The sequence below is a fragment of the Saimiri boliviensis genome, chromosome 15 (genome assembly GCF_048565385.1).
Source record: "Saimiri boliviensis isolate mSaiBol1 chromosome 15, mSaiBol1.pri, whole genome shotgun sequence".
NCBI lineage: Eukaryota > Metazoa > Chordata > Mammalia > Primates > Cebidae > Saimiri > Saimiri boliviensis.
In genome coordinates this window covers 83,126,496-83,150,770 of record NC_133463.1, presented here as the reverse complement: position 1 = coordinate 83,150,770, position 24,275 = coordinate 83,126,496, and positions in this window count along the sequence as shown.

The window sequence follows — 24,275 nt, the reverse complement described above, 5'->3', positions numbered from 1 at the left end:
TTCTCTTAAAATGTACTTCAGGCCGGGCACACTGGCTCACGCCTATAATCCCAGCACTTTGGGAGGCCGAGGCAGGCAGATCATCTGAGAGGTCAGGAGTTCGAGACCGACCTGGCCAATATGGTGAAACCCCGTCTCAAAAAAAAAAAGTACCTCAGCAGTATGGAGCATGGAAAATAGCAACAAACATAAAATGGTGTGGTAAAGGTCAAAAATAGTTCACCTCCACTTGGGAAAACCCAGTGAAATATTTAGTCACAGAGCAGAAAACATCATCTGGTGAACAGAAGGATTGTGCTCCTTTTTGTCCACAGACTATTTCTGGAGTATCCACTATGCACCATTTTTGTGCTAGATGTCAGGGACTCAGCAATGAAGACCTTGCTCTCAATAGTCCAGACTCCAGCAGAGAAGGCTGGCAGAGAGCAGCAGCAACTAAGCAGCACCCACACGTGCACCCCAAAGCACCACATCTCCCGGCCCTGCACACTGATTGGTTTTGCTTTTCTGAACTGCAGTCTTTCCTGTGCTGACCACCAACCCCTTTGGGGAACACATCCTTTGTTCTAATTATCTTCTATCATTGGTTAAGCTACAATCAAGGGACCGTCAGTAAAGATTATACAATTCTCTGTCTCTTCATATCATACACTGACTTTGAAGACACTCAACCATCATACCCTGAACTCTTCAACCACATCTACTGTTCCCTCTTTGAATCCACCTTGCCTCCCCTTAAAAGAATGGAAACAAGCATGTTACAGCAATAGGAGGGTAAATAAGTTATCAGACGTAGCCAGATCCTGTATCTCACCATCACATTCTCTGTACAACTTTGGGAAGGTAATAAGCCTCCTTGGGCCTTGATTTTTCTATCTATGCAATGGGGATAACATATAATTTCCAGGCTTAGTGGGAAGACAAAAGATAATACATGTGAGAATAGAGCACAGTGCCTAGCACATAGCAAACTGAAACTATCACCATGAACATAATGATTCTCATTCAAGCTCCATGATTCATTAGCATGATGTCCTTGGATGATGGTGTTACTGCTGTCATGCTGTTTCTTCATGTCGAATGTGAAGGTTACAGTGCTTATTTCACAGGCTATATGACAGGTTCACCATGAAAGTAGCATTAAGAAAGTTATTATAGCAGCATAGGCTGAGTCCCTGCTAAGTGCCAAGCAATGTGCTTTGTGCTGATGCAAGAAGGATGAAAAAAGACACAGTCCCTGGCCTCTAGGAGCTCAGAAAGTATAAGCAGCCAGCTAAGCTATAGTGAGAGAGAAGGAAGTTCTTGGAGGATATGGAACATAGAGAGGCACTTCTCCCAGACTAGGATAGAAGAGAGATCAGAAAAGGCTTCATGGAGGGTGTACTATCAGAGCAAGGCTGAAAAAATCTGCAGTGTTTCTCCAAGGAGCAGGGGTGAAGAAATACCTTCCAAAGAGATGGTCAATAGGAGCTGGTCATGTCAGAGAATGGCACAATGTGTGGCCCAGCTGGTGCTGAGAGCTGGAGTACTGCACCCAGCATCCTGACCACAGAAGGCACCCAGAAAGGGCTGGTCTCCTCTTCCCGTCTCTCCCCAGGCGTTGCCTGCCCTGTGAGAAGCTGGCATGGAGCTGCGCTTGCAGCAGAAGCTGGCCTGTCACCATTGCAGGATTGACCTGTGTGCAGGCGTCCCCCGCAGATATGACATCCCTCCTCCTGGCAGGCCCTCTGAAGTGACTCCCTGCCGTGGGCACTGACACAGCCTAGTGACAATTACAGAATGAGAGAGACTCCTCACCATGGGGCTCTCAGATCGGTGCCATTATCCTCATGTAACATTTTTATTCCCGCTTGTCCTCCATGGCTCTTATGACTTCCGCTCATGATTAGCCACAGAGCATTATTTCTGTGAAAGAGTTCAGGAAAGAAAAAAGGTTCTAGATGCCTTTAATCTGCTTCCTCTTCAGGTCCCTTTATTAAGCTCTCCCCTGTACCCCACCCCACACCCCTGAGATGGCTTATTACCCATGACAGATTGGGAACCAGGAGAACAGCAGTGTTATGGAACACATGCTGGGCACCATATGACACCTCACATGTCCCCGTGGTCATTCGGTGAAACAGATATCATCATCTGTATCTCCACTTTACAGACGGGGACTCGGAGGGAAAAGCGATTTATCTGAATCACAGAGATCATGGTGAACATAGCTAGGATTTCAACTTTTAGTGTGCGTGGCTCCAAAGTGTTTGCTCTTTCTCCATACCAAAATAGCTTCTGAACCCCAAACATCAGGCAAGATGGAAGGAATGCGCTTAGCTCTCGTGGAAGTTCTAAAACCACTCAGTGGCTTGTGTGCCGCTCCTTTCCAGGACTGACAAAGTGAGTGGTGATGATGCTGTAAAGAGTAGCAAAGCAGGAGGGTTAAGAAGCCCTCAAACAGCTGAGTGATGATCAGATTTACATTTATAAAAGAGCACTCAATCTTCTGTGTGGAGGACAGATGATAGAAAGCAGCACAGGCAGCAGAGAGACCCATTAAGAGGCCACTGTCAAAGTCGGAGGGAGCACTGCTGGAGTTTGGCACATTCAGAGCAGCAGGGAAGATGAAGAGAAGGAGGTAGATTTCAAATCTCTCTGAAGGATAGCACCCACAGGTCTCACTCACTTGTGGGCTGAATGTGGGGGTGAAGTGGTGACATGAATTACAGAGGATTCCTGGGACTTGGGCTTAAGTGACTTGGGGGATGGTGGTGACATTTCAAGATGGTAAACACTAAGGGTAGAACATCTGTGAGGTAAGGTGGGAAACTTAAGACTTTTTTGATGTATTAAGTTGAGGTCCCCATTAGTCATCTAAGTGGAGATGTCAAGTAGCAAGAGATGTGAATCTGCAGCAGGGGGGTTAGTGCTGGAGATAGAAATTTGGAAGTGATTATCAGGAAGATGGTATTTAAAGCCGTGGATGGGGTCACCTAAGGAGAGCGTGTATAGGTAAAGAAGAAAAACAGGACCCAGAACTGCACCCTGGCATGGTCTTCAGACTGGGATTCAGACCCAGAGCAGAGGCGGGAGACCCAGAAAAGAGAACCAGGGAAAGCAGAGCAGGGCCTGGACAGTGCTGTGTGGGTGAAGCCAACGTGATTATCCACGTGGGATGTTACAGGGAAATAAAAGAGATGACCGAGGAGACCCTTAGAGCTGCTGGTCTAGAGGCTGACTGTGACCTGACAAGGCACAAGCAGAGGGTCCCATTCAGCCCAACAGGAGGAGGTGAAAGACGAAATGGGAGATTAGAAGTACAAATGCATGAAAGAAGTGATTCTATGATGGAGCGGAAAGCCACAGAAGCAAGTGGGGAATATGAAAAGGCAGGAGATAGTAGCACATGTTATTTATTCTGAAAAAATAATTCTAAACATAGGAGTAAAGTTCTATAATCCAGACCACAGTGAAAGTTTGCCCTTTGATAGAAGCTGGGGCCAGTCATCTGCAGAAAAGGGAGGAAAGGAAAGTGGGCCTGGCGGTGGGAAGAGGATTCTCAATGGGACTGCTTCTCATTGATTTTGTAAGTAATTCAAACCAGCTGAGAACGAAGACCGGCAAAGCCTAGTGGGGTATTGCAAAAAGAGTCCTTTTCTGAGCATGAGAAATAATATCCAAGTGTAGCAGGGTTGTCAACAACACTTGAGTGTTCCACTTCAATTAGAGGTCACGGTCTTCCTGCAGGACCCATCTCAGCACTGTCTCCAGTTAATTTGGCCACGTAGGTACAGATAAAACGGAAATGTACATCAGGGCTTAATCAGGGTTGAGGTTTTTGGCTGGGTCAGTTAAGCAGAGGAGAGGTGCATGGACATTAAATGTATTTGCAAAGAGTGATTTTTGGTGGGGGTGAGGGGCAGAATTTCACTCTCATTGCCCAGGCTGGAGTACAATGGTGCAATCTTAACTCACTGCAACCTCTGCCTCCTGGGTTCAAGCAATTCTCCTGCCTCAGAGTCCTGAGTAGCTGGGATTACAGGCATGCACCACCACACCCAGCTAATTTTTGTATTTTTAGTTGAGATAAGCTTTCACCATGTTGGCCAGGCTGCTTTCAAAGTCCTCAGGTGATCCACCTGCCTCAGCCTCCCAAAGTGCTGGGATTACAGGCATAAGCCACCACGCTGAGCCTCAAAGAGTGATTTTAATGATGGTCCTTAGAAGATAAAATATGCCTGAGAGGAAAAGAGTACATGAGGGAGTGACTGATCGTGAAAATGGGGCAGATGAATGAATGTCAATGAAGTGGAGCCAGTGGGAGCTGGGGCACTGAGTGTGTCACCTGCAAGGGTCAGGGGTGTACCCAGAAAGCACTGTATTCTAAAGGGAGGTTCCAAAGATGCTGCAAACACCAGGGTGTGGCCCTGGAGTGAGTGGCTAGGGGAAGAGGCGGCGGAACACAGAGACCAGTGAGTTCCGGGGTACTGTTTGTTACAGGTGCTGGACTCTGCCTGGAGGCCTCTGCCCAGAATCCTCATCGCCAGTGTTTAATTGCCTGTTTCTTTCCCTCAGATCCCAATTCAAGGGTATCCTTCTCAGAGGAACCTCGTCCACTACCACACCACGACCATCCTGTGACGCATCAGCCCCCTCCAGCCTTCCGTTATTTCCCACCACAATGCACAGAGTTTCCTTCTTCCACTGCACCAGACAGCACTTGCGATTATTTTGTGTATGTGTTCACTCATCTGTTTGTTCCCTTACCCTTCCCTCCCACAAAAACACAAATGCTCTAAGATCAGGACCTGCATCTTGTTTTGCGCTGAACCCCCAACACATTATATGCATCAGTAAACCTTTGTTAAATAAATGAGAGTAAGTCTGAAGTTCCTAGCCTGCGTCTGGCACGTGTGAGATGCCCTCCTCTACGGAAGATCAACCCCCCTCATTCTTCCTCACTTGTAATCTCTGAGGTCGACAGAGCGGGTGGGTGCTTGAGCATTAGTCAAAGTATGAAACAGGCAGACGTGGGATGTGGAAAGTGAAAAACACAAAGGCAGAAAGGTGCCTGTGCAATCAGGAGGTCTGTGCGCATGGCTCAGGTCTGAACTGGATCCTCTATGTGACCTTGTAGTATCTCCCCGCTCTCTGCCTCCCACTGCCCAGGCTGTGTCTATTCACCTGCCAAAGGTGAGGGTTGGACTAAATCTGTGGTTTTCAAATCTTTCATTTTGAATTAGCAGAACCTCTTCTGCAAAATTTTGGTACTGATCTGAGATGTAAAGTAGATCAATGGGGCTGGTTTAAGAGGTGGTAGAATCCAGCACCTTACAGCTCAGTCCCCCAGAGACCGCCACACCAGTTTCTCAGGCCTCTCCCAGGACCCTGTGGCTCCATGGGACACAGTTTGGAAGCTGCTGGTCTAGACTCCATGGCTGTCTATGGTGGACATGCCCTGTAGGTGCAGCCCTTTATGAGTCCCTCATCCCCCTCAAAGAGACTGCATCCTGGTGACAGAGCTCAGCCCTAAGGCCCCTCTGGCTGGGATACTGCTTTCTCAGTGATCCTGATGGATGCTGACAGCAATTAACAGAGAGAGAAATTTCCCTGCAGAAAGACAGGAACATTCATCAGGCACTTCATGCCGGGAGCCAGAACACAGCACAAAATTCATTAGTGTTTAGGGCAAGCAGCCTGTCCCATTCTCACCCAAGGGTTAAAGGGAAATCCAAACTCAATAAATAAGGGCTATTAGGGCCTTTTAAATCTTGCTATGCACCAGAGTGGAGTTTCTATCTCTTTCATTTGCCATCCTATTCCCTGAGCATGTCAGGGCTGATGTGAGTTTAGGGCTTTTTATTAAATCAAGCACCTGTCAGGTGGAAGTTTGTTTCACTGTCAGTGCCTGGCCAAACCAGCCACCAGTGGATATCCAGCAGGCACCTCAACAGCGAGCTTCTGAACAACCTACCTCTGTTAGCACCCTAAAGGCTCAACTATAACAAATCACATTAAGGGTTCTTAACATATCCAAATACTGGCACCTTGCATCTGTCTTCATCTCTCCTTTCCCACTCACAGGGGTGGTTGTGAGTCATTTCAATGAATGTGTTTTGAGCACCTTCTATGTAGCAGACATTGGGCCATACCCTGGAGATACAGAGCTATTTTATTCATATCTAAAGTCTCTGCTCTCAAGGAAATCTGAGTATTGGAGGTAAGCCAAGAAGGAAACTGACCCCTGCAGGAGAATGTGATGGTTGGGGATGAGTGTCTGTTATGCAGAGTCGGAGGAGGGTGTTCAAGCTCAGGGGTGTTCAAGAGAGTTTCTCAAAGCAAGAACACCCAAGGAAGAAGGAACTTACAAGGAAAAGCATTCCCAGGAGCAGGAAACTGCCTATGCAAAGTCACAGAGGAGGATAAAGCAGGTTGGACTTGGGACACTGAAATACTGAAAGTGTGGAGAGGCTGGAGGTTTGCAGACAAGTAGGTGTAGAGAAATGAGGCCAAAGCATGAGGCAGGGCAGGGACATGAAGCTTGGAGGCTTAGTGAAAGAATCTGAACTTCAGCCTGAAGGAACAAGGGGATCAAAAGAAGTTCTAACACTATAATAGCAAGTAGCCTTCTTATGTGGAAATATTCACTGCAACGGTTAATGCTCTTCTAGTCACAAGTTACAAAAACTCAACTCTAACTGGCTTAAAACAGGAAACTCTAGAGATTCCATTGCATTCAAGCATAAATGGATCCAGGTTCTCCAGTGAGAACACCAGGACTCAGTCTCACCGTGTATGGGATCTGCACGAGCTTCGTCAGAAAGACCCTTTTCCTTGCACCTGCAGGTAGTTCCAGACCAACCTGACAGCTGGTATTAGCTAACATGCATGATTGCCTCTTCCAACTGACAGTATTCTAAATATTTTCTAAACATTCAGCCATTTAGAACTCAACTCCATAATGTGAGTGCTTTTTAAACCTTTTTTATAGATGACAAATTGAGGTACTGAGAGGTTAAGTAACTTGCCCCAAATCATGCAGTTAATGTTGCAGTATAAATGTGTCCCCCAAAAAATCACATATGGAAACATAATTGTTGGTGTGATTAAGAGACAGGGTGTTTGGGAGGTGATTAAGTCATGAAGGTGGAACCCTCAGGAATGACATTAATGACTTAATAAAAGAAATTTGAGAAAGCTGTTGGTCCCTTTTGCCCTTCCATCTCTTCTGCAACAAGGACACAGAAAGAGTTCCCAAAGATAAATGGGTCTTTACTGGATGCCAAATCTGCCAGCTCCTTAACCTTGGACTTCCCAGCTTCCAGAACAGTGAAAAATGAATTTTTGTTGTTTGTACATTACCCAGTCTAAGGCACCTTGTTCTGGCAGCAAGAATGGACAAAGAGCTAGTAAACGGCAGAGCTGAAGCAAGAACCCAAGTTTGATTCCACAGCCCATCCAACTCACAGGCACCTTTAACCACACCCCTGTGGGATCTTTGCAGCTTGTAACTGCAGCAGAAAGACTCTTCCTGATCGTTCCAACACAGACTCAGTCATCAGACTGATTTGGGATTCACATCCACCCCTAAACCAATCGGTAAATCCAAAGAAATCAAATTTGACAACTGGCCAAAACTAAGTCCCTCCTGAATCCAGGCGAGCAGAGTAGCCAAACCCAAATCTCATAAATTCAGAACAAGAAGGAGTGGTCCCCACAAAGAAAAATCAAGGTAGTGTTAGAGGAAAGAAGTAAAAGGGACAGCCAGACAGAAGAAAGATTCAACAGCAACAACAATAACAATAATAACCTGACATGTACACCTCTCATTCCATTTCACAAAGCCCTTTCTCATTCATTAGGCACTTTGATCTCCAGCACAACTCTTTAAGGAAGTAAAAAGCAAGGGATTATTAGATCCATGTTTCAAACAAGGAACCACATTTAGAGCAAGTCTCCTAAGATCACAGTGAGGAACTGAGGGCCAGAACTCTCTCAGATGTCATTAGTTGTGCACTCTCAGCCCTCTGTGGCTCACTGTCACCTCCCTGTCACCTCCCCCTCCATCCTTGCCACACTGGGAGCAAACTGGGCTTGAGCTCTGCCTCTTTCAGGTTCTCTGAATTCTCCTGCCAACCCCAAGCAACAGTTTATTAGGAAGCACTGGAATAAGTCTCCCAGAAGTCCCCAGTGAGACAAAGTCCCAGTCACCTGCTGATACCAGTCACCACTCAACAAGACTGTCCTCCCTTCCTTACCTCACTTATTCCAGTGCTTCCTAATAAACTAATTTCCCCCAAAGCGCATCTCAGGGTCTGCTTTGTGGGGGAAATCTACCCCTGTATAACTTACAGTCTAGTACAGGTGCTCCCAAACTATGGCCCGCGGGCCACATGCAGCCCCCTGAGGCCATTTATCCGGCACCCCGCCGCACTTCAGGAAGGGACACCTCTTTCATTGCTGGTCAGTGAGAGGAGCACAGTATGTGGCGGCCTCCAATGGTCTGAGGGACAGTGAACTGGCCCCCTGTGTAAAAAGTTTGGGGACGCCTGGTCTAGTAAGAAGACAACATCTAGAAAATCCTAACTCTTTATTTTACACTTGAAGGAGCTGAATCCAGAAAACAGAATAAGCTTTCTTGGTACATCCATTTTAACTCCGTATCTGTAGTAGGATCTTCTCCAAAGCTGTCATCTCATCCTGGTGGTATTATCCCAGGAATCAATGCTTCAGGAGCAGTCATGGACCAATGGGGATGGAAGTTGGTGGATAAAGATCCCAGCATCCTCACCTGAAGTGGGAAAGTTGTGAGATGTGTCTAAAATGGTCTCCCAGAGGTCCCCAGTGAGACAAAGTCCCAGTCACCTGCTGACACCAGTCACCACTCAACAAGACTGTCCTCCCTTCCTTACCTCACCTGTCGTATCATTCTTTGATGTTACTCAGGGCTGGGCACATGGTTGGAGCCCTATAAATACACACTGAGTTGAATTGAATAGTAATGCTATAGACTTCCCAGTCCTGAGGGGAACCAAAGGGCTGGTGTCCTAAGTGCTGCAAATTAGCTACACACGATTCTCACTATCTTGAGCACCCAGAAATGAATACCATACATGCAGCTGATTCTTTTCAGTGCAATCCTACAGACCTATGTTTACATTATGGTCCTTGGCACTGGGAAAATTACTTCATGCATTGATTCCACAAGCATTTTCTGAACAACTGCAAGGTGCCAGTCACTGTGTGAGCCACAGAAGACATACATAAAGATCATTAAGGTCATCACTGCATGGAGCTTATTCCAGTGGCAGAGATAAAAAGAAGCCAGTAAATAAAAATCATCATTTTGGATTCCTCATTTGTGAAACAGGAAGAGTGGGCATTCCTCATGGCTGAGCCAGGAGAAGCGCCTGCACAGGCTTTGCAGACATTTAGGTTCTTCCCCTCCCCCACCCCAGGTTTGATGCCAAGGGCTTCTAAGGAGGAGAGAGAGGCAGGAACAGGGGCTAGAAATAGTAACTGGGAGCTGTATTTCAGGTCCCTCTTCGCTCCTACCCTTCTCCATCTCTCCAAGAAGGGATGAAAGCCACTCTGGTTGGCAGATTCCAGGACAACAAACCAATGTCGCCAGTGATGAAGATTTCAGAGAGGAGAGTTAAAAGGTCAGGTCGTGAATGAGCTCTTGTTTCTCCTCCTTCTGAGAATCCAAAGTGCTAAGAGCTAGGGTTAGCGCTAAGAGCTAGGGTTAGGCCAGCTTCCCTGAGCTCGGGTCTCATTATCTCTCCCTCTCTCCCAAGGTTTTCTCCTCCTATAGGCACTCTCAGCCAACTCAGGGTTAGATATGAAAGTGGACAGCCATCTGTCTCTCTCTTTCTCTCTCTTCCCCAACTGCCCCCTGCCCCATGTTCCTCTCCTGCTAGGTATTGGAGCTGCTTTTTATTCATTCTTAGGTTTGCCCAGTGAGATAATAAAAAAGGTTAGGAAGACAAACTCCAGAGCCAAACTGCCAGCTTCAGTCACTTGTGACCTTAAGAAAGTGACTTAGCCTCTGCACAGCCCAATTTTTTCATCTGTCAAATGGGGGCAATAACAGTGATTTTCATCTCAAAGGATTACGGAGAGGTAGCTCATGGATTGCTCTAACTTAACTGCCAGCTGTTTCCAGTCGAACAGGGGCAGGAAGTTTCTTGGGCTATAATCAAGTCAAAGCGTCCCCCACAAATCGGCACTCCACGCTGGGCTCTGTCAGGCTCAGCGGGCAATCCTGGACTGTTTGCCTCCCATTTCCAGTAGTGCCTGTGTTCCTCCCTCCACTGCTGTTTTCTAGGGCTCCATTTGTTTATTCCTCAGATAATATCACCTACATTTTTGTATTTTTGTAGAGATGGGATTTCATCATTCTGCCCAGTCTGTCTTTGGTTTTAAGACAAAGCAAAAAATCCAGATTTTTATTTATAATCATCTACCTTTTTTCTTTCCCTTAGCTAATTCACCCCAGCCTCACCCTGATGTCTAACATAACCCCTTCTCTCTCTCTCTCTCTCTCTCTCTCTCTCTCTCTCTCTCTCTCTCTCTCTGTGATCACAAAGATTCAGTTGTGATTTTCCCTTCTGGTAGGAAGGTTCCATAAGCCAAGAAATGCCTGCCTTCTCCTGCCTTTGTCCTGACAAGCGTTGAGACAGAAAAACAACGACTTACCCTTTCCAGACAAGCCCCCAAATCTGCTAGGAATTGCCTGTCCCTCCCGCTCCCCAGCTCCCACTCACAGGCGCTTTTCCCCAAGCTCTGGGGCCAGGCGGAGGCGGGGATGGGGAGCACCGACTCCTAACCATCCCTGAGCTGTGGCATTGACTGAATTAATCCAAGAGGCGGATGGCAGCCATTCAGCCTGAAGGCCACCTGTGCTCCAAATCTGAAAATCCATTCACTGAGGAAAAGCTGAGACTCCCAAAGAATCAATGGATTTTCGTTCGACGAACATTGCTTTGGGCAAATAAGCAATTTTATTTTCTCTTCCCCACCCCCTTGAAAACATCAATGAAGTGTTTTGTGGTGTTGCTGACAGCACATGTCACTTCAGAATTGAAAATAAAATCTTAGAACTATTTATAACTGACTGGCAAATGGAAGATAGTGGGATGGGAGCTAAGAAGAAATCTGAGATTAGTGGGGTGAGCTGAGAGCCAGCCCCTCCAGCTCCCAGCTCTGCAGCTCTAGGGGAGCCACTCAGAGTCTCTGGCCCCAAGTCCTGATCTATAAAGGAGGATGGATGACCCCTGCCCACCTCCCTAAACAGGGAGCAAGTATGGGGCGTGGAGAGGATGAGGAAGGAAGAGTTGGCAAGGGAAATAAGACAGGGACATGTACATGTTTTGCAAGGAAACATGGGAGGTTCTTTTATGAGATGTTAGGTGCACATGCAAGTGACATTTCAGAGACCTTGAGGGATCCTTCTTAAAGCAGGAGTTTTTAACTGGAGGTTGAAGATCTACACAGCTTTAATGGGCCTGAGAACTATCTGTAACCATATGCATTATTCGAAGTGCAGGGTGCATCTCTCTGGAGAGAAGGTCTTTAACTTACATCAAAATCTCAAAAGAAATGGAGGTCATGAGTGGTGGCTCATGCCTGTAATTTCAGCATGCTGGAAGGCCGAGGCAGGTGGATCACCTGAGGTGGGGAGTTCGAGACCAGCCTGACCAACATGGAGAAACACCATCTCTCCTAAAATTACAAAATGAGGCAGGTGTGGTGGCACACACATAATCCCAGCTACTCAGGAGGCTGAGGCAGGAGAATCACTTGAACCCAGGAGGCAGAGGTTGCAGTGAGCTGAGATTGCACCATTGCACTCTAGACTGAGCAACAAGAGTGAAACTGTCTCAAAAAAAAAAAAAAAAAAGAAACAAACAAACAAAAAAGAAATGGGGAGAGGTTGTTCAAAGGGTACAAACTTTCAGTTATAAGGTGAATAAGTTCAGGGGAATCTAGTGTATAGCATGGGTTACATATACATCTAATGTTCAGCACGGACTATAGTTAACAATACCACATTGTTTACTTGAACTTTGCTAAGGGAGCAGATCTTAAGTGTTTTCACACACATACACACACACACACAATGCTAACTATGTATAGTGAAGGGTGTGTCAATTAATTTGCTTATGGTCACCATTACCCAATGTATACATATATAAAATCAACATGTGTATACCTTGAATATATACCATTTTCATTTTTCAATTACACCCAAATAAAGCTGAGGGGAAAAATTACCAAAAGCATTCAGAGAGTTTAACCCAACATTCTAGGTGGGGTCGGAGGCTTCAAACTCAGATGCCCACCAAATCCAGGTAGGTGCCCTTGGGGGAAAGCTGGGCAAGGAACCAAACAAACGGACCAGTGTGGACAGTGGCAACCTGGGAGCTCCGGGTCCAACAAAAGGCAATTGCCACTGCTGGGCTCTGAGATGCCTGTCAATCAGGAATGTGGGCCCAAGGGCCCCTGATTCCTTGTTTTCTCAGTTGTTTGCTTTTCAAGGCAGGGTCTCATTCCATTGTCCAGGCTGGAGTACAGTGGCACAATCTCAGCTCACTGCAGCCTCAACCTCCTGGACTTAAGCAATCCTCCCACCTCAGCCTCCAGATCAGCTGCGACCACAGATGTCTGCTACCATGCCCGGCTAATTTTTTTATTTTTTAATAGAGATAGGGTTTTGCCATTCTGCCCAGTCTGTCTTTATTTGGCTTTAACACAAAAAAAGAAAATCCAGATTTTTATTTGTAATCATCTACCTTTTTTCTTTCCTTTAGCTAATTCACAGCTTTAAAATCATTTGGGTTTGGCTGGGTGAGGTGGCTCATGCCTGTCATCCCAGCACTTTGGGAGGCCGAGGTGGGTGGATCACCTCAGGTCAGTTCAAGACCAACCTGACCAACATGGTGAAACCCCATCTCTACTGAAAATACAAAAGAATTAGCCAAGTGTGATGGCACATGCCTGTAATCCCAGCTACTTGGGAGGCTGAGGCAGAAGATTAGCTTGAACCTAGAAGGCGGAGGTTGCAGTGAGCCAAGATCGTGCCACTGCACTATAGCCTGTGCAACAGAGTGAGACTCCATCTTAAAAAAAAATTGTTTGGGTTCAATACAACACATCTGAAGACCCCACTGCATTAATTCTATTCTGGAGTCACTTGGGGAGATGTCTCATAGCCGCTCAAGAGGAACCCAAGACCAGCATCATGATTCTAAAGTGATGCCATCATGAGCCCTCTTGAGGCCCCTGGTGTGACCATCTTTCCACATACTTACTTCTGCTGGGAACCTGCACTCTCCATCAACTCCTCCCTCCAACTCCTACTGGATCCATTTCCAAATCCCTATCCACTGACCCTCAGAACCTCTCCTGATTCAAGCCCTCTGCTCATCTCCCAGACCTGCCTGGTGTTTACCCACCTATCTTGGCATCATCAGCATGGTGGCCAGCTAGTTCCCAGCCACAAGCCTTTCCCTTCTTTGTGCATACAGGCAATCATGAAAGATGGATGCTCCGGCCTCTGCTGCACATGACAAAGAAGTTACTTCACCTCATTGAACCTCAGTTCCCAAACAGATTCCAGTTCATGTCAGGGGTCCTATCACTCACCAGAAACTTTAGGCCCCCCTCCATTGTTTCCCTTGAATTGACTAACTGGATCCCAATTGCTTTTTTAATCTCTGGTGAGGAATGAGTGTGTAGTAGGTCTAGAGAAAGACACCAGAACTGCTCCTCCAAAATCTTTCCTCTTGAGAAGTAGGATTTCCGTTCTCCCTACAGAAACACTAAGAGTTGGAGATAAGAGTTCCCTAGCAATGCAGTCATTCACTTTGCAACAAGACTGAAAACGAATTGCTTATCCTTTGGAGACAAGGTCCATAAGCTGTTTAGACAATACCCTTGCTGTTGTCTGCATGGTTTTGGCCAGGCGTGAAGAAGGGAATGTAATTGTTTAATGTTCTCATCCTTTTTGCTGGATCCTAAGCTTCACAAGGGCTGGGTCTGTTTTGTCCTGTGCACATCTGAGACCTCAGTTTCCGGCATGGGTCCTGGCATGTGGCTAGAGCTCAAGAGATGGTTGAAATGAATTAAATATGCTGACAGTAACACCTGGCATGCCACCACTGCTGAGTTTTCTCTTCCCCAAAAGTGTCACAGAGTCTTCAACCCTCCTGACCCCACAGTCACTCCACAAAACAAGTCCCCATTGTATAGTGACCCCATTCAAACACAATACTCCACAAAAGGTTGAGCAGCCCAAGGCCCTCAGTGCAAGACTTTGCTCTCCCCTGTAGAATTCCTTCTTCTCTGCATGTGCCTAGGACAAGGTTCAGATTTCCGACAGCACCATCACCTCGCTGCCTGTAGTCTGGGACGGAGCTGTAAGGAAGAGGCTCCGGAGCAGCCTACTAAAGCTAACGGAATGGTTCCTGTGCGTGGAGGGAGCTGCTGTTCCACCAACATGTGATAGAAAAATAAATCTCTTTACGGATGAGTAGACAAAAGCCTGGAGAGTGATGTGTCGTCTCAAGAATGGGGTATGGAATTGATTGTATAGATAAGGGGTCCCCCAGAGGGATAAACAGTGAGCTGTAGTTTTCATGCTCTGTAGTTTGAAAACAGATAAACCTCCAGAAACAGAAAGACAAGATTAGAACAAAATGAGTCATTGGAGGTTTTCTTTTTTAAAACAACTTTATTGAGATATGATTGACACACAAAAGCTGTACATAATTAACATATACAACTTGATAAATTGTATTTTTGTTTTGTTTTGTTTTTTGAGACAGGGCCTTGCTATGTTGCCTAAGCTTGTCTTGAACTCCTGGATTCAAGCAATCCTCTTACCCTGGTCTCCCAAAGTGCTGAGATTACAGATGTGAGCCACCCTAATGACTTTAGATTAAGTATATACTCGTGAAATCATCACCATAGTCAATGCCATAAACATATCCACCACCTCCAAAAGTGTCCTCCTGCTCCCTTTATTTTTTTTTAACTTGTTTCTTTCTTTTATGGTAACTGGTAATCCCACTTCTGGGTCTATATACCCAGCAATTGAAATCAGGATCTCGAAGAACTATTGGCACTCCCTTGTTTATTGCAACATTATTCTCAATAGCCAATATATAGAAATAACCGAAGTGTCAATGGCAGATGAATGAATAAAGAAAACATGCTACATACATTCAATGTAACGTTATTCAGTCATTAAAAATAAGGAAATCTTGCCAGGGGTGAGAACAGGAATGGAGTTGGAGGACATTACACTAAGTGAAATAAGTCAAACACAGAAGGATAAATACTGCTGGAGGTTTTCATGAGATCTGGCTTGGTGATGGGGCAGGGTAACAAATGGAGAAGTAGCTTTGACTCAAAAGACTTACCTTTAGGTTCTATGAAATCCATGGAAATAACCTTAATTTCTTCAAGCCTAAATTTCTTTCTCCATAGTGGCAGACTGAATTGGATCCAGCTCTTCACACTCCAGTACAAGTACTCTGCACCCACCCTCCTTTGCCAACCCTTTTCCTTGTCTCAGCCATGTGCCCTGCCTTAGGGAACAGAATGTTAGCTGTCATGATAGGAGGGGAGAATTGAAATGAGACTGGGCTGCCATTGCACCTGCTTCTGTGCTCTGGTGATCTGCCTTGACCTGAGCTTCCCTGGGGTGCAGTATGTATTCTTCATTCCAGGACTCAGAACCTCAGTTCAATCTGCAGGCTGGAGCAAAGCTCAGCCAAACGCACAGAGCCACCCTACTGAGCCCAGCTGAGATCAGCCTATCCACAGGCAATCAGAAAACCCATGAACAAGGGGAATAAATACTCATTATTTTATACCAGTGGTAGTCTACGGCTGATTGCTACACAGCCAAAAAGACTAAATACTGGTGCAATGAGGGCAGCATCAATTCTGATGAACTCTTAGCAACAGGCTCTGAATCAGAAGTCATGACAGTAGACACGGTCTCTTGCACATTATAACATATGACAGATGTAAGATGTTTATTTATTGTTATTGGGTAAATAATTCAAGTGAAATGAAAAGAAGAGCATGATTAAATGTAAACAAAAAAGTAAAGTAAATTATATTACCTCATGCCTCACTTCAGTCTTTTTACAAAGATCTGCTCATGCGCCTTCTCTACTTAAAACTCTCTGTTACTTACAAGGTGTTACAGAAGCCTTGTCAGGCACTGGCAGCTTTTAGTGTGGTCTCATCATGCCTCTCCCACCTTCTCTTTGGCCTCTCATTCACCCCATGGATGATTCACTGCACATTCCCAAGAGCCAAAACTACACTAAAAATGACTCCCTAACCACCTCAAAACCTTTACCCTCTGTGTGTTTAGACAAGGCATTGCTTTTTCCCAAGTGCCACCTCTTCTATGAAGCTGCTTCTGCCTTCCTTAGTCAGAGCCAGCCACTCTCTCCTCTGGTTCTCACAGTTCATAATCCTTTGAGCATGTACCCCATTCTGTGGTAGACTGCTGCCTAGTGACCCTTCAAGGAACCATATCTTCCAGAATCCATGCCCTTACAGAGTCCCTTCCCACTAAAAGGTCATAACAAAATTATCATTGTACCCTTTCTAGGATTAGCTTTTAATTTAGCCTGGCAACTTCTGCTTCCTCCCTCTTGGAAGTTTCTTCTAGAAACGCAGCCACCATGTTGTGAGGCAGCCTAGGCAGCCATGTGGAGAGGACTACGTGAATGAGAGAACTGTGGCCCCTGCCTGACAACTCCAGCTAATCTCTGGTCAAGCCTTTCAAGGATTCCCATCTTCTAGATACCCCTGAAATTCCAGCACAACTGAGCTCCCCATTGAGTTTCTAGATGAGGGAAGCCTTCTCAGCGCCCTGGCAAGGCAATGTGGAAAAGAAAAGTTGCTCAATAAACCCAGAAAATCATTAATAGTAATATGCCACTAATTATTTTAAGCCATTAAATTTGAGGGTGGTTCATTATGCAATGAGAGATGACCAAAACACCTTTTTCTGTCAGGGTTCTCAGTTGCAAACAACAGAATTGATTCAGTCTTTCATTAAAGGAAATGTAGACAATGGGATAATTTCTGAGAGTGCTGTAAAATCATGGCTGAAGGCTATATATCCTATAACAAAATCTTAATTACATCACTGATGGTTCTGATGAAGTCCCAGTGTTGCTGGGCTAACATGGTCACCTTGGCTAATACCATGTATACTACAGCAAAGTTGTCCACCCCTTAAGCTGAATGTCTCTTCATCATCATCACTAGAATGAATTTCAAATTTTATCTCCTTCTTCATGTCCCACTTTTAAATCCAAATTTGATGTCATTCCTCCTGAGGAATAGAAACTGGGTCATGTGCTATGTCCTACCTTTAAAGGAATCTTGAAAAGTAAGTATATTAGTTTGCTATTGCTACCATAATTACACACTTGGTGGCTTACATGACAAAAATTTATTTTCTTTCAATAATAAGGTCAAGTTTCAATGGACTAAAACTTAAGATATTGAGTGGTCTGTGTTTTTTCTGGAAGCCCTAATAGAGAATCCATTACTTGCCTTTTCCAGCTTCTAGAGGCTGCCTGCATTCCTTGGCTCATGGCCCCCTTCACAACAGTCTGACCTCTGCTACCATCCTCATGTCTCCTTGTCCCAATATGCTTCTCTTGCTTCCTTTCTTTATAAGGATGCTTGTGATTGCTTTGGGCCCACCCAGATAATCTAAGATAATCCCCTATCTTAATATCATTGACTTAATCAAATCTTCAAAGTCTTCACTGCCGTGCTAGTTGACATATTCATAGGTTCTGGGGATTAGGACATGGACATTTTTGTGTGGCCATTATTTTGCCCACCATAGTGAATTTCTGACTTTAATCTTAGGAAGAATTCAGAAAATAGAAAATTCTTCAAAAATGGCGGGGGGGGGGGAAATCAGTGACTTTACTAGTGCTGCTTACACATATATTATGTTTCTGTTTCTTTCTGGTTACATAGGATATTCTACATCCTTGTCCTTTTCAAAAAGAGTCATGCCCACACAACTTGCCTTGACCATCGAAACACAAGCAGAAGTGGATGGCAGCCTTACTTTTAGCAGTGCAAAGTTCATCATGCTCTTTCTGTTTCCTGCCATACTCACTGGCAAACAGCAGCCTCTCTACCAACCTGAGTCCTAGAGTGAGGCAGAACCCCCAGATGACCCATGATCGACAAGCAGCATTGATGAGAAATAAGTTTTGTTGTGCTAAGCTACTAAGATTTGGGGGCCTAAATGAGCCCATTCCAGTGTTCAAAATACTCAGGACAGCCAAAAGCATGTTTACTACACATTATTTTGTAATTGTATGCTTCCAAGTATGTCTCTAAAAACTCTTATCCACTGGTTGCAATGGAGCTAATTCAGTCAAGATCCAGCAACAATTAAAGAATTTAAAGGTCAATCTTAGAAATATTCAAAAGGTTAAATCTTCTCAATGCAACTTGGCATACCCTCTCATAACTCCTGAATGCATTCATGCATGCACACACATAGACACACACGCACAGAACAAGGCTATCCATCATCACAGAGAAGCTACTCCTTCATTACCTTCTTCCAGGTTCCCAGCTGTTACACAGCCCCAGGCCAGGAAATCCAGTGGACTGCAGAAGAGGAATGACAGCAGTGCTAGGTTCTCCGAAGCCTAAATGGGGGTGAAGAGCTAAGTCAACTGACAGGGAAGATATATGCTCAGCTGAACAAATAGACTTGACAAGCTGGTTATAACTGTGTCTGCCACAACTCCACAGCCCCAGGAAATGTAAGAAGACAGAAATCCAGACAGCCTGAATCCTGGGGAGGCAAGCTAGTTAAGGGCCAGGAAAATCCTCCCCCACATATGTAGTCACTAGAAAGGTCTTCACTGAGGTTGGATGTTTGCAAGAGAGCCAGGCCTGGAAGACAGCATGAAGGAAAAGGAGAAAACTGTTGTGTGTGGGGAGGGGGCTGTGATGTGATGTGGGGTCTGTGTATGTCAGCATGGGAGTCAGGATGGCTAGGGAAAATAGAACACTATTTGTCCTAGAAATAAGTCCAGAACCTTTCCTCCAATGGAGTAGTTAGCATAGGGGCAATTCTCAGGGAGTGTGGTAGAGAGGGGTTTCTTTAATTTTGGGGTAGCTCAGTGGTTAACATGATTTTAGAATCGTACACCCAAGCTTAAATCCTAACCACTGAGAATATACAGGGAGCTAAAAAAAAAAAAAAAAAAACAATGTAAGCTTCATGTATGTCATACATGTTACCAATTTTTGTTTATCTTGTATTTATTGATGTGCTGAGCCATAAATGTCATTCCTCTATTCAGTCATGCATTCATTCATTCATTCCTTTTTTCTTTCTTTAAAAAAACATGAATAGAGCAGCTACCCTGAAATCTTAGAAGAAATAAATAAGGCACAATATTTTCCCTTAAAGAACATACAGATGACACAATAATATAAAAAGTTAACCATAGATCAGGGGTCTCCAAAGTGGAAGAAGGGGCACATTTACCAGGAGTACCCAAGACAAGCACTTGGATAGAAAAAGAAAATATTCAAACTTCTATTTATTTTTCTCTCTTATTTTCTGTTCGTATTTTATATATGCCTTATAATTTGTATAATAAAATAATACAGTGGCACTTATAAATAATAAATGAAGGAATATGCAAGAAAATATATTTTGGACTTATGTGCTCAAAAATTTGATAGAATATACAATCAAAATCCTAGAGATTTTAGATTTTCTGGTTAAGAGTACAGCAAGATAAGAGCACCTGATTCATCCTCATCTACCTTCCCATTGAAATACTTATGAAAATAGACCCAAGAGAGCTAAAGGTACAATAATAGTGAAAGCCAGAAATAATGTTCAGTTATCTACCACAGCCCAAGAGGAATTTCTACTAAGTGAACAATGAGTAAGGCTATGAAGCATAACAATAACAGCAGCAAGAAGACAGATTCCCAAATGTCTCTATTGTACACACCTACCTCAGATACCATAGCTTCTTTATCAAAGGGAAGGACAGCAGGAGAACTGTATTAAGTATCTAACTCTGTGTCACAGATAATCTAACATTTAATGGCTTAAAACAACAATCATTTCTTATCTCTCTTACTTCAGCAGATCAGGAACATAGAAGCAGCTCAGTGGGGCACTTCTGGCTCATGGTCTCTTGGATGACTGCTGTCAGTTATCAGGTGGCATTCCGGTCATTTATAACCATGGACCAAAGCTAGAAGCCCCACATCTTTCCAAGGATGCTCACCCACGTGGCCAGCAAGTTGGAACTGGCCAGTTGGTTTCTCTTCAGGCAGGCTCTCCACAGAGCTACTTGAGTGTCCTTTCAACATGGCAGCTGGCTTCTTTCAGAGAAAAATTATCTAAGAGGCCATGGTGCAAGCTGCAATGCATTTTATGACATAACCTTGGGAATCACACACTATTACCACCACCATATTCTACTGATCACACAGGCCAGCCCTGTTTCCATGTGGAAAAGAACTACACAGGGCATAAACACTAGAAGCAGGGATCACCAAGGCCACAGTAAAGGCTGACTACCACAGAAGCGAATTCACTGGTGGTAAGTTTGGACGTGGCCAGGGCCTTTTTCTGTCTATGTCACTTTCTTCCCCGCCGCCCCCCCACCCCCTGCTCTCTCTCTCTCTCTTTATTTCTGCCACATATAGCTCCTCCATTAGTTTTTATCTGTCTACATTTTCCCAAGGTCTACAACATCCATTTGTAAAAGAGAAAAACATTTTATAGAGTCACAACTAGCACCCACAAAAGGTTTACATAGAGGATATCTAGACATACCCATAACAGGCTACTTGGGAAAGAAGAAAAACTCCTGCAAGTATGAGTTCAGCAAGAACCAAAGCAACAAAGGAGATGCCCAGACCACTGCTTGAGACAAGGCCGAAGACTGCATTTCTGAAAATGTTTCTCCTACTTTTCCCTTAATTCTTCAGCCTCCACCGGCAGAGGTCAGTGTTCCAATAAACAACAGACAAAGGATTGCCAGGCAGGGGACACTTGCACAGATTTGCCAACACAATAGAGAGGACTTCCATTTCTAGCCAGTAGTAGGTGGGTTCTTGCCTTCTTCTTACCTCAATGAAGCCACTTCCATATAGGGTATAAGGTTCTGAAACTTTCAGAACCCACTCCAGTTGTAATTCCTATACCAGGGAGGAGCACTCTGTGTATCAGGGAGGGTTCTTCAATGTAAACTGCATAATTCATTCTGAATAACACAAGCATGAAACAGACATATTAAAGGCTGGTGGATAGCACAAGACATGTCTTGTGAAGAGCCAAGAACTGACCCTGAAGCTACAAAGTCCAAGCATACTTATGAGGATCACATAACCAAATCATCACAACCATTGCAACAGAGCAGCTAGATAATCAAGACTGAATGACAGCAATCCTATCACTACCGCCCCAGAAGAACCTGATATCTCCACCACTTTCAGAACAAGAATCTTCCCTTTCCAGACTAAAGCTTCATATTGCTCATTTTGGATTCCACGTCTAAACCAGGTTCATCTGACTATAAGGACTGACGTCTCCTGCCTTTATCCAGCTGGAAGCAGGCATCAGGATAAAATATTCTGGATTCTACTTTGAGAAAGCAGGAGAAATAATTAAGATATAGTGAGGCTATTTAAAAGATACTGGGCAGCTACAAATGATATATGTCAACTGCAAAGACAAAATGAATACAATTAATATAAATTAGTGAGAAGAAAAAGAGAAGGTGTTTCTCCCCAGTGATCACCTACCTACCCTGTCCAGAATAATGCCACAACAGATATAGGTATTGTTGACATTGCTGTTCATTGGACCTCAGGAAATCTCAGTGAAGTAAACTGCTCAGAATTTTGAGGCTCAGAGAGAGGTCAGAATAGACAAGATAGCCACCACAGGAGACCCTGCTAAATATCTAGAGATAAAGAAAAGGTATCTCCCTCAGCACCTGTGCCTGCATCTCTGCAGGGGACTCCATGAGCATTTATCTTGGACCCAAAGATAGAAAACCTCAGCCTTGTAGATTAAAAATGTGCCCATCTTCATCCATAAGCATCCTGTTATAATTTCTTTCATGTAGACTCTAGGAACACAGATGTTTTATATATCCAAAGCATGTGTAAATGTATTTTCCCATTCCTTTTCACCAAAGCCACTCATAACTACCAAGCAGAGCTCCAGATAAGCCAAACGGAACCAGAGGTACTAGGTGCAGCAGTCCTTTATCATGTTTTAGCTACACAAAATGTAAATTTCCTTCCTCTTTGGCATTAATCCCCAAACTGCATTACAGTCTTGGTGATAAGCAGAGTATATAGAAACCGAAGGAGCCCTGGGAACCCCTCTCCACAGCAGCCAGCAGCTGGGCAGCCACACAACCTGGGCTTATCCAACAGGACTCTCCTATCTTGGACACTGTGGCTCCCCACTGTTCTCAGCTCCCTTCCCTCCCATGGCATCTGTCATTTTGTAAGCCTGGTTCCCAGCCTTTCCATCAGTCCCGTATCTCGCCAGAACACTTCCCAGAGGTCATCTTCTTGCTTAAGTTATGCAGAGTCAGTCACACAGTCAAAAAACCCATGAGCAGCACAGCCTTAATGTAATTCTAATCATTAAAGATTTCAAAGTTTTGTTAGCCTACCCAGTTTCGTCAGGGTCAAGGAACAGTTTTTGTTAGATTTTCTGAAAGGCCTTCATGTTTCAACAAATGTCATTGTTTGCACCCTCTGAGCCAAGCTCTGTCCTAGATAATGGAGATTCAGAGATGAATCGGCAGCTATTCTCTCTCTGCAGGAGTTTGCAGTTGGAAGGAGTTCAAAGCTGTTTTAAAGCCCCCCCCCCATGACCATTACTATCTTCCAGACACCTAGGAATCAGGTTAGAAACCACTGATTTAATCAAATCTCATTTTATATCAGAAAAAAACTAAGAACCAGAGAGGTAGAGAGATTTCTCCAAAGTTAGGACCAGAACTCAACTTCCAAAATCCCAGGCCAAAGCTCTTTCCACTTCATCATCCCACCTGCATGAGACCAAAGCAGCAGACGTCACCTGCCCTTTTGTTGATTTTTGCCAACTGGCAGACACTGAGATGCTGGCAAGCTGACTTGTGAATGCCCAGTTAAGCCCATCTGGGGTCATCTGCAAAATGGAACACTATCTGCGGAGGAAAACAGTTTCATGGAGGCCCTGCAGAGACGCTGTGGAGGACAGGCTTTGAGCAAGCGAGTCCAAAACAAGAACGGGAAGCAAGCAGACAGGGAAACTGATCCAAGGCCTTTCCAGCACACACCCAGGAGCACATGGCCTGTAATTAGCCACCCAGGAGATGGTTATAGAGCCACAAATGGAGAATTATGGCTTCAGGTGAGAAACCTGCAGGAAGTCCAGTCCTCAGAAGACTGAGAAAAACCTGTTTTCATGCAAATGCCTTCAGTAATCACCATAAACAAAAGGAGACAGACAGAGGCTTAGGGATGACAGAGCGAGGGGAGCTGTGGCTCTAACAGATGTATAACTGGAAGGTCTTTGAGGCCCCACAGTCCTCCTGGTGCTCCTCACCTGATTTATTGCAGGGACACGACTGAGCCTGTGGTTTCAACGACCCTGATTTTCCTGGTTGGGAAGATCAACTTTACACGTAAGAATTAGCCACCGTTTCTCTGAATGAAGTTCATTTTGCCTCTTTGCCTCTATCCGCTTCTACCCCATGCTAAGTGGGGTGGAGCAGAGGTAGTGGGAGCCAGACTGCCCAGGCCTGACTTCTGTGACCGTCACTTCTTGGCTGAAGGCAGTTGCTTCACTTGTTCCCTGGTTTCCTATCTGTAAAATGGGGACCATGTTGTACAGAAAACAGGAGCTACTACTTGGAAAGCTCTTAAGAGTGTGTCTCACTTATCACACAGGCTTAATAAGGATGAGAGGTCTCTATTGATATCCCCACCTCACAGATGCCTTTAGCTCGCTTGTATCCAATTTCGTTGCATGGTCCTACACTCTAGTCCTTCTCGGCTTTCCTCTCACCGTACACACCCTCCCACAATTCACACACCTCCACTCCTGTGCCGTGGATAACCTACATGCCTTTAATAACCACACTTGGAGTTCCTTTCCCCCTCATTTCTGCACCTCTGTAACCTACCCCTCCACCCAGACTCAGAAGCTATGGCAGTTCTTCAGAAAGCATCTCTCA